Below are 11053 nucleotides of genomic sequence, written 5' to 3'. Positions count from 1 at the left end.
TATGTTTGGTAAGTTTGAAAATGTGTCAGATATACCAAGATCATCAACCTTCCTGTCGTGCTCAGGTCAAAACGTATCGATTTACAACTTATAACACTTGTGTTTTATTAAATGCTTCAAGGCCTCATTATGACCTCCATGCCGTGCACTTGATTACAGTATAAATATGATCAACACCAGGTATGGTACAGGGAATTTTTATTTCCTAGTGCAAGCTTGACGGATATGTATGAGGAGTGCTACTTTGTAAGAAAATAACCAATTTTTGTGATTTTTGTTATTTAATTCTAAAGATATTATCTTTCTTTTTCCAGTAAAAGCAGCTGTGATACTCAGCACGAGTATGTTCAATATAAAAGTTGCTTCAACTGAATTTAGCCAAACAATAACCAACAAAATACTATAGTTCATCCTTAATATGTTTCATGTGCAAAGATGATAAATACAGCACTGGATTTTGCGCCTGCCAATAGGTCGCTTGCACATGTCGTCACTTCCGCCTCGGATTTCTCGTAGTCGCCATGCTGGGTGGCCTCCATTTACGTAGCGGTTCGGTCTAACACGTATCTATCACGTTTGTTTTCTGCGTTTAAAATGGTACATTGTTGCTGTATCGTTGGCTGTTCGAACAAAGCCAAGGGGGAAAATGGTCGGTCTTTTTTCCGAATTCCGAAAATAATTCGGAACCAGGGCCTGGAGACAGAGGAGTGCGGACTCCGGAGGGAAGTCGTTACTTTGGGCTCGTGTGTGCAGCGATCACTTTGTGAGCGGTAAGCTTGTTTACCTTTATTTAATGCATGAGGATTAATAACGTTTCGACCGCCCATATATGGGCAAGTTGCTTATGTTTTGGATTCATGAGCAAGCAAGTTCGGTAGTACAAGCTGGCTAGCGGACGTTAGCCGAAAGCTAACATCGAACATTTTCACCCAAGTAGTGCCAGTGCAAAGTGTTTACTGCTGAAATTGGATTGATTAGTCTTGGGCTTTTAATGCCGATAACATGTTTTTTGGTGGCAAAATGTAAACTTGGAAAAAAAAGAGACAGAAGGGGCTGATGCAAGAAAACAGACCCCCGGGGGTGATGCAAGAAAACAGAGCCCCGGTAGCCTCCACATCATGCTAAAGAACTTATTCACGGCCACTCTACTGCGGTAAAATAACCAGTCTTTCCATATTTTATTTGTTTATTTTAACAGGTCGCCCTGCGCCCGTTTTTCTGTCCAATCATCCCGACTGGGCTCCAACATTAAAGTTGGGTCCCAAGTTACAACATCTATGTCTCAGCCCAGTCGGTGCCAAGATATGAACGTGCACAGGAGAGACAAGCAAAGAAAAGACGACTCGAAGTGGCAGAGTTTGTTGCAGTTATGCAGCCAGATGGCTCCAGTAACCTGTACCCTCAAGTACTGCTGACATCATTGACTCTGGTATGCCACTCAGAATTCATTACATGATATATTGTATGCATGAGTGAATGTATGTGTTTTTGTTTGTGTGTGTACACGCACCTTATATTTTAGAGACATTTGGAAGTGTTTATAGAAATAAGTATTTGCCTGTAGCAATGTTCATACATTAAAAAATGCAACAAAATGTGTACATTTCTTTTACACTGACAAAAAAACTATACTACTTTACTATATTAAACCTATTACTGGTACTGTATTTTTTTGTGATTTTTTTTTTTCTTTATTTTTTTCTTTAGGGATCTCATGCCACACCGACTTGATTGCCAATGACATGATGGTAACGAAGGCGAGCATCAAAGCATTGGAGGAGGACAACATGCGACTGTTTGTTTGGCGCTAATAAAGGCAGCGTTTATACAAATTCTATTGTTGGGTTTGTTTACAAAGCTATACATAATACAAATGACAGGATTTGACTCAATGTGCAATATGGTCCCTCTTAAAGTAATGGCATAAATCTCTATTATTTCTAAAAGCACAAAAAATGAAGTGAATAATGATTAGATGTAGTAATTTCAGGGTTAAAAATTTAACTGTTAATTAATGTAGTTTATTTTAGCACAGGTGCCTACCATCCTGAGATGACGGTATGATGTAATGTTGATGGGGTACGCAATGACTTTCATTATGCTATGTACAGAGGAAAAAGTTGCTCTCTTTTAAATTTGTTTAATGTAAGACAAGTACCAGTACTGTGTTACAGTTTTCCCAATAATCCTTGTTTCACACTTGTCACAAAACCACTGTCCTTTTGGCAGTCTAGATTGGCACACTTCAAGTGATATCATTTGATTTTACAATCTGCTGCAGCACAAAAAACTACTTTATTCCTCATCTTTGAAGTACATGAGCAAGTGGTAGGTGACAGCGGCTGAGCAGGAACACTGGAAGTCCACTGCTGATCTAGTAAATGCTCTCCCGAGCAGTTCAGGTAAGGAGGGGATTTTGGGGAAAAAAAACTCTGGCTTTTCCAGCTGGCCAAAACGAGCGATCTGGGTGGACTCGCTCAATCACACTTTGTCCACACCACAAAGTCGCAGAAGTCCGTCCAGTTAAACTCATCTGTGCCTGAATCTGAAAATATTACAAACATTGTAATGAAAATATGAAACATAGAATTAAATAAGAAACTACAAAAAGTAAAGCCATACATACCTGGTAATAATATTGGTGTTGTCGTGACAAGTGATGGGAATTGTTGCCATCTGGCACCAGACAGAAATTGGGTGTTGTGACAGCCTCCTTAACCGTGAGATCATAAGAAAAGCTGTCAGTATGCTCAGTAGTTACCATGAACACGTTTTATTGTACTGGAAACTGAAACTAAAAATACGTCCTCTGAGAGTGGTTAACCTTAACCATTTAGAATAAGTCGATTAAGTAACATGTAACTAGTGAAAGGGTAGCATTAAATTTAATTAAGCCACGGGGAGGCTGTGCATAGTTACTTTTTATTCTTATACGCTCTGCCATATTTGTCTGTTATAAAATTGTTAGAAAAACCACATCAGGTAAACCTAGCTGTGCATGTAAACACAATGATAACAGGAAGCCTGAGAACAAATCAACATTTTTGTGTGCAGAATTACCAACACCATGTGGTTTACTTACGTGCAACAGCAACAGTTTCTTCTGATGCGATGTTAAAGTTTACACTCTGTATCCACCCGCTTACAAAATAATTGTAAGCCTCCAGGGATTTGTTGGCGTGTTATGGAGCATGTTGTCAACACGAGGTAGGGAAAGATGTCCAGAGATGTCACATTTGGCCAGCAAGCTTTCTCCGTCAAAAAAAAAAATCACCCTTGGTCAGGACGTAATTAGGATCAATCCCGCCACACAGAGACACCTTCTGCCTGTATCGTTGTTTTTGATCTTCCGGTAAATCGTGAAAATACTGCGAAAATTACATCAGGTTGATAAGCTCTACCGTGTAACTCGCGAGTGTACCTTGTGAACCGGCGGACACCCAATATGGCGCCCGAAGGAAAAACTCCCATGATGCATTACGATGTGCAAGCGACCTATAAGCAGAAAATGTGCCCAAATTTGACCATTATTCATTCCATTATTATTATTATTATTATTATTATTATTATTATTATTATTATCATCATCATTATTATTATTATTATTATAGCATATTGTCCCTGCTATTTGAAGAACATGTCACGCCGCCACGCTGGTCATGCTTTTATTTTTGCACTCAGGTTTCCGGTTTACTTTGAAGTCATTAACCACCCTCTCACCTCAGGTCACTTGCCTTTCCCCTGCACAGTAATCACCGGTCCACGCCCATGATGGTTTCCACCTGCTCCCAATCAACCCGGACATAAAAGCCACCTGCATTCTCCCCTCCGTTGCCGAAGTGTCACATCTCAGTGCATGGAAGCGTCCTCACAGTCCTTGTTTCACAGCCCTTGTTCGATGTCTAGCCTTGCTTTGTCTTGCGCCCTTAGTTTGCCCCTTGTTTTCCTCCCTAGCGGAGCGCTTTTAGTTGTTCCTGTTTTTGAGTGCCCTTGTTTTTTCTCCAGTTTGGAGCTCTTTCTGTTCTGCCTTTTTTCCCTCCTTGAGAGGTGTTTTTTGTTCAATTGGATTAAAGCTGCAGCCTTGTTGGCCAACTTACACTCTGCGTCTGAGTCCTACCTCCTCGCTTCGTGTCAGTACACTTCGGCCAGCATGGACCCAGCGGAGAAGTTGGAGGCTGCACTTCGACGACAGGCCGTCCGCCTGTCGCAGACGGAGGAGGTCCAGCAGGCGATGGCCACCCGCATGGGAGAGCTCGTTGGACAGGTGCAGGAGCTAATGAGCCACCTGCGACCCTCCACGCCGGCCATCACGAATCCAGAGACAGCAGAACCACCGATCCCGACTCCAGCCTTGACCGGGGCTGGATTGAGACTGGCTCCCCCGGAGCGATACTCGGGAGACCAAGGACAATGTCAGGCATTCCTAACCGAATGCGACTTACATTTTGAACTTTCGCCACAGGCTTTCCCCACTGACCGTTCCCGTGTGGCCTTCATGATTTCACATCTGACTGGAAGAGCCAGAGACTGGGCCACCACGGAATGGGCAAGGCACTCCCCGACTTGCTCAACCGCAGCCGGGTTTAGCAGGGCACTTCGTCTCGTGTTCGATCCAACTAACATGGATCGGGAAAAGACTCGAGAGCTTAGTAACCTCAGACAGGGCAGAGAATCGGTGAATGACTACGCAATCCGATTCCGATCTCTAGCGGCCAGGAGTGGCTGGAATGACACAGCTCTTTTTGACCACTTTTTAAAGGGGCTTTCCACAACTATGCAAGAACTCCTATTGCCCGTAGACTTACCTGGCGATCTGGACTCATTGATCTCATTGGCCATTCGCACCGATCATCGACGGCGAGATCTTTTGCAGACATCAACAAGGACACGGTTCCGGATTCTTCCGGCATCCGGAAGCAAGAGGCCCTCCGCGAGGTGTCCTTCCCCAGTCACCCACCGCGGGAAGGCCCAGCGAGAGTGACGAGGAGCCGATGCAGCTGGACCGCGCCCGATTGTCTCACCACGAACGCCAGCGACGTCGTCAAGAGGGGCGATGCTACTACTGTGGAGAACAAGGCCATCTGGTGGTAGCTTGTCCCACCAAGAGAGGCTCTCCGGTGAGTACCGCGACTCACCAGCAAGGCAAAAACCGAAAACTCACGCAAGTCACGATTTCCTGCAATACCACTCCCACAGACCTACTAGCTCTCATTGACTCTGGAGCGGACGAGAGCCTCATGGATTGGGGTCTGGTGAAGAAATTGCAGGCCGGCACGGAACCACTTACTACCCACATGAGGGCCAGGGCGCTCAATGGCAAAGACCTATTCCTCATCACGCACGTCACAGAACCACTCGAGATCCACATTGGGCAGCACAGAGAACTCCTTCGCTTCCATGTCTTCCGGTCCCCATCACACACACTGGTCCTGGGTCATCCCTGGTTGCAGTTGCACAACCCCCGCATCGACTGGCGATCGGGGCGAGTCCTGGACTGGGGAGATGATTGTGACCACCATGGGGTGGAGCGGCCAGCGGCAGAGACACCTCCCGCTGCCATCCGACAGGTGTCTCTCGTAAATGACCAGGATTACCCGGACCTGAACACCGTTCCCTCCTGCTATCATCCGCTCAGGGAGGTGTTCAGCAAGACCAAGGCCATGTCACTTCCCCCACATCGATCCTATGACTGTGCGATCGAGTTGATTCCTGGATCTACCATCCCCAAGGGGAGATTGTACTCTGTGTCGGGTCCCGAACGCAAGGCCCTAAACGAGTACATAGACACTTCCTTGAAAGCAGGACTTATCCGGCCATCGTCATCGCCAGCTGGAGCCGGATTTTTCTTTGTGGGCAAGAAGGATGGCTCATTACGCCCTTGCATTGACTACAGTCCTCTGAATGAAATCACAGTCAAGAATCGTTATCCCCTGCCTTTGATGTCTTCAGTATTCGACCAGCTCCAGCAAGCCAAGATATTCACCAAACTGGATCTCCGCAACGCTTATCACCTTGTCCGTATTCGTGCAGGGGATGAGTGGAAGACTGGCTTCAATACTCCCCGAGGCCACTACGAATACTTAGTAATGCCTTTTGGACTCACTAATGCACCAGCGGTTTTCCAGGCCATGATTAATGATGTACTCAAGGACTTCCTCGACCAGTTCGTGTATGTGTATCTGGACGACATATTGATCTACTCACCGGATTTGAAAACCCACCAGCACCATGTCACCCAGGTCCTGAAACGCTTGCTAGAAAACAAGCTCTTTGTAAAGGCTGAAAAGAGCCTTTTTCATGCGGACACCGTCTTGTTTCTGGGATTCATCGTATCTCCGGGCAGAGTCGAGATGGAGCTGGAGAAGGTCAGCGCGGTCCGGGACTGGCCCACACCGGAATCCAGAAAAAAGGTGCAACAATTCCTAGGCTTCGCCAACTTTTACCGTCGCTTCATCCGCAACTTCAGCTCCATCGCTGCTCCACTCCATGCCTTGACCTCGCCACAGCAACGCTTCACCTGGACCCCGGAAGCCAACACTGCCTTCAAGGAACTCAAGAAAAGATTCACAGAGGCCCCGATACTCAGAGTTCCTGATCCTACCCGCCAGTTCGTGGTCGAGGTGGATGCCTCCAATCTGGGTATCGGGGCCGTCCTATCCCAAAGGAGCCAGGAAGATGGGAAGGTGCACCCCTGTGCATTTTTGTCCAGAAAGCTCTCCAAGGCTGAGCGCAATTACAGCGTGGGAGACCGAGAATTGCTGGCTGTCAAGGTCGCCTTGGAAGAATGGAGGCACTGGCTGGAGGGCGCGGAACACCCCTTCATCATCTGGACAGACCACCGCAACCTGGAATACCTACGTCACGCCAAAAGACTGAACCCACGACAGGCCAGATGGTCATTGTTTTTTAACAGGTTTTCGTTTTCTCTAACTTACAGACCCGGAAGCAAGAACGTCAAAGCAGATGCTCTGTCCCGAATCCATGACCCGGAAACCACAACAGCCGAACCTGAACCCATCCTGCCTAGGGACTGCATTGTCGGAACCATGTCCTGGCAGGTTGAAGAGGATGTCAAGGAGGCTCTCCAAGACACGATCGCTCCAAAAGAGTGTCCACCACGACGGCTCTACGTCCCGGAGGGTCTACGAGCACAGGTGATCAATTGGGCACACACCTCTCGTCTTTCTTGCCACCCAGGTACTCGCAGGACCCTGTACGTCGTCGCCCGGAGATTTTGGTGGCCTTCAATGGAGACCTCGGTACGTGATTATGTCAAGGCCTGCCCAGTCTGCGCCCGGAATAAATCATCAAATCAACCCCGGATGGGTCTCCTCCAACCAATGCCGATCCCCTCAAGGCCCTGGGCGGAGATTTCTATGGACTTTGTGACTGGACTTCCCACTTCGCATGGTAAAACCACAATACTCACTGTTGTCGACCGCTTTTCTAAGATGGCCCGCTTTATCCCATTACCTAAGCTTCCCTCAGCCAAAAGAACCGCCGAAGTCATGATCGACCAGGTGTTCAGGATCCATGGATTCCCGCGGCACATAGTGTCGACCACGGTCCCCAGTTTGTTTCTCGTTTTTGGAGGGAGTTCTGCAGAGCCATAGGGGCTAAGGCGAACTTGACCTCAGGCTACCACCCAGAGGCCAATGGACAGGCCGAGAGGCTCAACCAACAGCTGGAGACCGGACTACGATGCTTGGTCTCCCAAAATCCGTCCTCCTGGAGCAAGAACTTGGTCTGGGTTGAACTGGCGCATAACTCTTTACCTACTTCTGCCACAGGAATCACGCCTTTCAAATGTGTGCACGGATACGATCCGCCGTACTTCGCGGACCTGGAGGAGGAAGCCTCAGTTCCTTCGGTCCTCGCCATGACCCGCCGATGTCGCCGAATCTGGTCAGCAGCTCGACTGGCCCTTCAACGTCAAGGCGACAGAATGAAAAGAGCTGCTGACCGGAAGAGGAGGCCCGCGCCACAGTACCAGCCAGGTCAAAGAGTCTGGCTGTCCACAAAGAACCTACACCTCAAGGTACCATGTCCAAAGTTGGCCCCAAGATTTGTGGGCCCGTTTCCCATTGCCAAGTCCATAGGTGCTGCCGCCGTGCGCCTTCGCCTGCCTCGGTCCCTCCGCACCCACCCCACCTTCCACGTGAGCCAGGTCAAGCCGGTCCAGGACAGTTCCCTGGTCCCGCCCGAGCCTGCACCGCCCCCTCCGGAGATGGTGGAGGGGGGTCCGGTTTACAAGGTCAGGAAGTTGTTGGATGTCAGAAAGCGGGGCCGGGGACGTCAGTATCTGGTGGACTGGGAGGGATACGGGCCGGAGGAGAGGCAGTGGGTGCCCTCCCGTTTCATCGTGGACCCCTCCCTCATAGACGAGTTTCATGAGGAACATCCTGACTTGCCTGGGCCGTCAGGAGCCGGCCGTTGAGGGGGGGGTACTGTCACACCGCCACGCTGGTCATGCTTTTATTTTTGCACTCAGGTTTCCGGTTTACTTTGAAGTCATTAACCACCCTCTCACCTCAGGTCACTTGCCTTTCCCCTGCACAGTAATCACCGGTCCACGCCCATGATGGTTTCCACCTGCTCCCAATCAACCCGGACATAAAAGCCACCTGCATTCTCCCCTCCGTTGCCGAAGTGTCACATCTCAGTGCATGGAAGCGTCCTCACAGTCCTTGTTTCACAGCCCTTGTTCGATGTCTAGCCTTGCTTTGTCTTGCGCCCTTAGTTTGCCCCTTGTTTTCCTCCCTAGTGGAGCGCTTTTAGTTGTTCCTGTTTTTGAGTGCCCTTGTTTTTTCTCCAGTTTGGAGCTCTTTCTGTTCTGCCTTTTTTCCCTCCTTGAGAGGTGTTTTTTGTTCAATTGGATTAAAGCTGCAGCCTTGTTGGCCAACTTACACTCTGCGTCTGAGTCCTACCTCCTCGCTTCGTGTCAGAACACTTACGTCCATTTTTACATTTTTATGTTTTTGGGATACACCTGAATCCAGACATCACAAAAACAACTTTAGTTCAAACAATGATAAGCAATATTTATTGAGAAATATCGCAAATATCCTTGCTGAGGCTACTTTGATGAAAAAGTTTAAAACTTGTCTTCGGAATCACAAAAAAATTCAGAAGTTTTTTTTTTTTTTTTTTTTTTTTTTTTAAAAGGAAGACAATAAAACATTCAAAAAGTAACTCTAAAATGTCCAAAAACTAAAGAAGAAATAATGAAAATTACCATAAATTGTAGGGCTGGGAATATTTGACTGTTTCACGATTCGATTCGATTACAATTTTTGTGTCTACGATTCGATTCAGAATCGATTCTCGATTCGACCGATTTTCGATTCAAAATGATTTGATTGACAAATGATTTCTGCTTCAATTTACAGATACGCACAACATTGTCATGATGTACTCCAGTCTGCTTTGAAAGACAAAATGACAAATAGAGACATTAAAGTGTCTTCTTTTTTTTTTTTTTAAACATTTATAAATTTTGTATTGTAAGTGCCTTTTTCCACAAAAACAGCATTTGGGCTACAATTGCCTTTTCCCCTTCTTCTTCATTTCTAATTTAAATAAAATCTATTTTTTCATAGTAAAATAAATAAATAAATAAACAGAAAGAAAGAAATATAGGCATAAAATGTCCAATGTTGCCCTGCGATTGGTTGGCAACCAGTCCAGGGTGTCCCCCGCCTACTGCCCAGAGCCAGCTGAGATAGGCGCCAGCAGCCCCCGCGGCTGCGATTGGTTGGCAACCAGTCCAGGGTGTCCCCCGCCTACTGCCCAGAGCCAGCTGAGATAGGCGCCAGAAGCCCCCGCGACCCTTGTGAGGAATAAGCGGTCAAGAAAATGGATGGATGGATGGAATGTCCAATGTCCCAAAAAGGAAGAAGAGAGGCCGAGAACTACCATGTCCATAAAATTGCCAAAAAAAATCTAAAATTTGACCAAAAAAAGGAAGAAAAGTCAGAAAAGTATGAAAAATTAGGTATAAAAAATTACTAACATAAATAATAAAATAAATAATAATAATAATAATAATAATCCAAAAATGGAAGATGGAATGTATGGAATAAAAGGAATCTTAAAGCATTGGATGCTGCAGTACAGCTCTATTCTATGGCTCTCAGTACATCAGACTAACGCATAATTTCATTCATCATAATCTTCTAATGTTTTGCAGCTCCAGACAGATTTTTGGTTATTTATCTGGCCTAAAATGGCTCTTTTGACAGTAAAGGTCGCTGACCCCTGGGTTAAAGCATCCGTCTTATAAGGTCATGCACGGCTGCCGTGTGGAGTTTGGATGTTCTCCCTGTGCTAGCGTTGGTGTTTTCGGGCTTCTGATCATCAACACACGCACACACCAACACACACCCAAACAGGCACACATTCCAAAGCTATGCATGTCCTTGGGTGTGAATGTGAGTCCGAATGGTTGGCTGGCAACCACTCGAGGATCTACCCTGCATCTTGCCCCAAGTCAGCTAGAATAGGCCCCAGTCAGTCCCTGATGAGGATAAGCGATATAGAAAATGAATGGCTGGATGTTGCTGTAACAAAGCACTTTACAGGACACCAGCCTGGAAAAAGCCTCATCAGCTGCCACTGGATGTCACTGTCTGTCACAGAGCGCCATCTACTGTTTCTTCAAGTGATCCTCTACTATCTCCACATTTTCGCAAAGCACACGAATGTGAACACGCTATTAAATGTGTAGAATGAATATAGTACTGTAGTACTAGGTATATTTTATAGTACTATAAAAAAAATCTAGTATTTTAGCATGTCTCCTTAAACACAAATATCTGTGTTTTTATTGGAAGGTTTAGGTCAACGATGGGCAACATAAATGATGGAAGGAGTCACCATTTTTCATTTGTGCTCTTCTGGGACCACATAGGACCCCACATAACCACTTCCTAAGCAGATGCAAGGCTGAAAATATGTTTTTCTTCTTTGCGGAGCAGTTTTGAGAATCAATGACTTCATTTGAAGAGCACATTTTTAACTTTGTGGAGCATTTCTTTTTGGTTAATCCCAGGCA

The 11053-nt window shown here is 46.4% G+C and overlaps 2 long non-coding RNA genes across 2 annotated transcripts; one reads left to right on the top strand and one right to left on the bottom strand.

Moving 5' to 3' along the window:
* Positions 1–520: 520 nt before the first annotated feature.
* LOC144032025 (uncharacterized) lies at positions 521–1832 on the top strand. Its single transcript, XR_013287664.1, has 3 exons — positions 521–770; positions 1199–1429; positions 1708–1832. It is a non-coding gene; the product is annotated as an uncharacterized LOC144032025 (long non-coding RNA).
* Positions 1701–3450, bottom strand: LOC144032026 (uncharacterized). The gene is made up of 3 exons (XR_013287665.1): positions 3083–3450; positions 2627–2713; positions 1701–2545 (listed from the first exon to the last, which is right to left on the bottom strand). It is a non-coding gene; the product is annotated as an uncharacterized LOC144032026 (long non-coding RNA).
* Positions 3451–11053: the final 7603 nt, after the last annotated feature.

The sequence above is a fragment of the Festucalex cinctus genome, chromosome 12 (genome assembly GCF_051991245.1).
Source record: "Festucalex cinctus isolate MCC-2025b chromosome 12, RoL_Fcin_1.0, whole genome shotgun sequence".
Taxonomy (NCBI): Eukaryota; Metazoa; Chordata; class Actinopteri; order Syngnathiformes; family Syngnathidae; genus Festucalex; species Festucalex cinctus.
Note: the sequence above shows the minus strand (reverse complement) of the source record. Positions and strands in the feature narration are given on the sequence as shown.